We start from the raw sequence: 5,079 nt of genomic DNA, 5'->3' as shown, positions 1-5,079 counted from the left end.
CGGTAGCTCAGAAAAACGGACTCTACTTAAGGCGTGGAGCCGTCACCACCTCTATCGATCTTTCAGCGCTTATTATCACGTCCCGGTTGCGCGGAGCTTCTCTCCGTTCCTCGGTTTCAGACTCGGGAATCAAGCCTACTCCTTCAGGGTCATGCCTTTCGGTCTAAACATTGCACCCAGGATATTTACAAAGCTGGCGGACACGGTAGTTCAGCAACTCCGGTCGAGGATATCCCTAGCAGCGTACCAGACGATTGGATAATTTGGGCACCAACAGTTCTAGAATGTCGGAAGGCCACGTCCACGGTCATCAACTTCCTGGAGTCGTTAGGTTTTCAGCTGAACAGAAGAAGTCCCGCCTGACTCCGAGTCCCGGTTTCAGTGGCTGGGTCTCCAGTGGGATCTGTCCTCTCACACGTTATCCCTCCCGCCTCCCAAGAGGAAGGAGATAGCATCTCTCACCAGGAAATTTCTCAAAAACAAATCAGCATCCCGCCGGATCCCAAGAAAGAATCCTTGGGTCTCTTCAATTTGCCTCAGTGACGGACCTGCTCTTAAAAGCAAAATTAAAAGACATAAACAGAGTGTGGCAGAGTCGAGCCAATGTCAAGCTCAGAGACAAGGTCTCCTCCATTCCTCGAATTTTAAAGACAAGACTGCGGCCTTGGTCCACAGTCAGTGGCCTGTCCAAGACAGTTCCACTCAATTTCCCCCTCCGGCACTAGTTGTTCACACAGGCGCTTCCCATTAAGCGGCTAGGGAGGATATTCGCCAAAACAAAAGTACAAGGGACGTGGTCCACAATGTTTCAGCAGTTCCATATAAACACCCTGGAAGCTATGGCGGTCTTTCTAACTCTAAAGAAAATCCGCCCCCCCCGGATTCATATCAGGCTGGTATTGGACAGCTCAGTGGTAGTTCATTGCATCAACAGGGCGGCTCCAAATCAGGTCGAGTAAACCAGGTAATGGTTGCTATCTTCTCCCTGGCGAACAAGCACAGCTGGCACCTGTCAGCCACCCACCTAGCTGGTCTCAAGTGCGGGCGTGGTGGCGGATTCCCTGTCCAGAACTACTCCGTTGGAGACGGAGTGGTCCCTGGACGGGGAATCTTTCAAATGGATTTGCCGCCGGGTTCCGGGTCTCCAAGTGGATCTGTTCGCGACGGAGCAGCAACTTCAAGCTCCCCTGTTATGTGGCCCCAACCTGGACCCTCAGTCATGCCACAGACGCAATGACAGTAGATTGGAACAATTGGGAGAAGATTTATCTGTTTCCCCCAATAAATTTGCTGCTGAAAGTATTACACAAACTCAGGACATTCAAAGGTCAACCAGCCCTAGTAGCCCCTATTGGCCGAAGAGCAATTGGTTCCCTCTTCTTCAGGAACTGGGACTGGAGTCTTAGTTCCCAAGCCCAAACTGACCCAGACAGTACAAACCAAGACTGTGTCAGCTTCCTCAAGAATTCAGAATGCCCTAGTTTTATGGACTTTATAAAGTTCGCAGCCCAAAAGGGAGCAAACATTGACCCTGTTAACACTCTGTTTTTAGAATCAGATAAAAAGATATTCTACTCTTCAGACAGTATGACTCAGCAGTCAAAAAATTGGCCTCCTTTCTGAAGACATCTGAAGCCAAAATCATGACGACTAATTTAGCAGTTTCCTTCTTTAGATCATTGTTTGAGAAAGGCCTTGCTCCCGGCCACTATTACCACAGCTCAAGTCAGCCCTGAAGAAAGTATTTCTTATATGGTTTTAAAATTGACCTTACAGATTCCTACTTTTCATCTATCCCCAGAGCATGTGCTCGTCTGAGACCAGTATCACGCCCACAGTCTGTTACGTGGTTTCTCAATGATGTTCTTAAGTTAGCATCTGAGATTGACAACTTTCAATGCTCTTATTTGGATCTGTTAAGGAAAACTTTATTTCTGATTAGCTTGGCTTCAGGTGCCAGAATCTCAGAGCTATCGGCTCTCACTAGAGGTGATGATTTTGTTAATTTCCTCCTGTCCGGAGAAGTCCTCCTTTCCCCTGACCCTAGATTTTTAGCTAAAAATGAAGACCCACAAGACAGGTGGTCTCCTTGGAAGGTGGTGCCCTTCCACAAGACCAGTCTTTATGCCCAGTTTATACCTTAAAGTCTTACCTTTTAAGAACTCCACAGTGTAAGTCGGGTCCTCTTTTTATCAGGGAGAAAGGTGGTACTCTTTCACTTAAATGCAATAAGACAACAAATTTTGTATTTCATTAAACAAGCCTAACCCAGATTCAGTTCCTAAGGTTCATGATATTCGAGCAGTTGCTACTTCCATTAATTACTTTCATAATATGGACTTCTCAGAACTCTCCAAATACACGGGTTGGAAATCACCTCTAGTGTTTAAACGCCACTATTTAAAATCACTCGAAGCCCTGAAATTTTCTACCATAGCTGTGGGAAGTGTCATTTCCCCACCTTAATTAATCATATCCTTTATCCTTCCCTCCCCCCCGCCCGCCTGCCTCATTTACTTCTCTGCTTGCCCTCCTGGTTGATCATGCCTCACTGCCTTGCTCCTCATATTGATATTATCTTGTCTCTGTTTGATTGGAAACTGTAATTTGACATGTTGTGATTATGGATTGTCTTTGGGGTACTGGGCGGTTTTTATTTTGCTCCATGTACCCCAGATATATTATATATATATATATTTATTTCCATGTTGTATTTGTCTCTTAGCGTGTTGTAGCTATAAGTTTATATTTACTCTTTAGGTTAAGTATTTTTGAATTTACATTATACCTTTGCTTTAGTCTTAAGTATTTTTGAGGTTTTCCTGCCATGTTGTTGGACTATCCAACTTTTCCCTAATGTTAAAGTTTTTACTGTACTTTTGATTTAATATTCAATTTTTCATGTGAGAGATTCCTTATTAAAACCATTTTCATAGCTTGTGTTTTTCTTCAGGTTACCTTGTTTCCTCGTAGTTAGCAGTCTTGGCATGATTCTCTATCACTATTTCACCGGCTGACACGGGGCTGGACTCAGAAAAGGGATTTTGACAAAGGAAAAATCTATTTCTGAGAAGGCCCGTGTCACCCGGTGACCCTCCCAGATCACCTTCTACTCTCCCCCTTTCTTGCACATGCCAAGTCTGGGGTTAGTGCTAGCCTGGAATGAGGTAGGTGGCGCTGGTGTCGCCGAGCCTGGCGGGTGTTGTGTGTGGGGGCTATAACGGCTCACCGCTCTCTTCTGGGGGTTTTGACATAGGGATATCTTTGAGTGTGGCTCCGTGGTTGTGATCCTTTCACTCACCCTTGGTTATACCGACGTCTTCCTTGGAGAAGACGCTCGATCTGGGGTAGTAACCCCAGCATTCCTGAAAGCTCTTTTTCTCTGGTATATCTAGCATTTTATACCTAGAAATTCGTGCATGAATGGAATTTCACCGGGTGACAGGGGGCCTTCCTCAGAAATAGATTTTTCCTTTGTCAAAATCCCTTTTCTGGGCTTTGACCTGTGTCAGCCGGTGAAATCATAGCAGAGAATTAAACATACCAGCTTGGTGAAGCTCTTGAAAACTACTGTGATGGAGAGAAATAAAACTATAATGATTAAAACTGAGTTTTAATTACCCAAGCAGAAAAAATCTCTATTATAAAACATGGAACAACAAGTCAGGGAACCATGCCCCAAAGCAAACATATAATACAGTAATTTAGAATATGGTTATAAATGACTTAAACTAACAAAAGAGACAACAGACAATATGTAACATGGTCAGAGTCAGGCTGTGAAGTATGCCTGACCCAAGGTTTGGTAAGGGAGTAAAAGGCAGGTAGGCAAGAGGAGAGTGACAGAACAGTTAGGAATAAAGTAATGATCACCAGAGGAAGGGACAATGCTTCCTGCTGCCACAGTGGTCAAAATTTCAGGGCCTCTAGAGATTTGAGGTAGTGGCATTTGAACACTGAAGGTGATTTCCAACCCATATTTTTTTGAGATCGTCAAAATTCATATAATGGAAATAATTAGTGGAGGTCATAACCCTGATATCATGAACCTTTGGAACATATAATGGAAATAATTAGTGGAGGTGGCCATTAGCCTGATATCATGAACCTTGGAACTGAATCCGGGTTAGTTTTTGTTTAATAAAATACAAGATTTGTTGTCTGATGGCCTTCAAAGAAATAGTTCCTCCACCTTCCCTAACAAAAAGAGGGCCTGATGTTGTATTAGAGGTTCTGTCTAAATAAGCCTTTAAAGCAGTGACTGGACATAATGACGGGTCCTGTGCAAGGGGGATAACCTTCCAAGGGGACCACCTATCTTGTGGATCTTCATTCTTAGCAAGAAACTTGAGATCCGGGGCTAACAGAACTTCTCCATGGGAGGAAATCGACATGGTTCAGTTCTCTAGAGAGAGCGGACAGCTCAGAAATTCTAGCACCTGAGGCTAAGCTGATTAAGAATAAGGTCTTCCTTAAGAGACTTAAGAATGAACATTTCTGATTATCAGTATCTGATGATAATTTAAGAACGTCATTTAAGAACCAGGAAACCGTGTGGGGCGTTGCTGGTCTCAAACTGTCAGCGCATTCTCTAGGAATTGATGAAAAATATGAGTCTGTTAAGTTAATATTAAAGCCATGTAAAAATGTCTTTTTAAAGCTGATTTGGCTGTAGTAATAGTACTGCTTAGGGCTAGACCTTTTTCAAATAATGACCTGAAGAACGAAATTGCAAGGTTCGTGGTCATTTCTTTAGCTTCAGATTCTTTCAGGAATAATGCTAATTTCTTGACTGCTGAGTCATATTGTCTGAGGGTAGATTCCCTTTTGTCTGATTCTAAGAACAGTGTATTAACAGGGTCAATGTTAGCATCTTTCTGAGCTGCAAATTTCATGGAATCCATAAAGCTAGGGCATTTTGAATTCTTGAGGAAGCTGACACAGTCCGAGTTTGTACTATTTCTGGGTTTTCCACCTTTGTCAGGGGTGAAATATCCATTCAGCACATATTTCTAGGTAAATTCATTGCTAAATATACCAGAGAAAAGCTAAATGCAAAGCTGGGGTTACTACCCCCAG

This window comes from Macrobrachium rosenbergii, chromosome 15 (assembly GCF_040412425.1).
Source record: "Macrobrachium rosenbergii isolate ZJJX-2024 chromosome 15, ASM4041242v1, whole genome shotgun sequence".
In the NCBI taxonomy this organism is placed as follows: Eukaryota; Metazoa; Arthropoda; class Malacostraca; order Decapoda; family Palaemonidae; genus Macrobrachium; species Macrobrachium rosenbergii.
The sequence above is the reverse complement of the archived record's forward strand: the minus strand, read 5'-3'. Positions refer to the sequence as shown.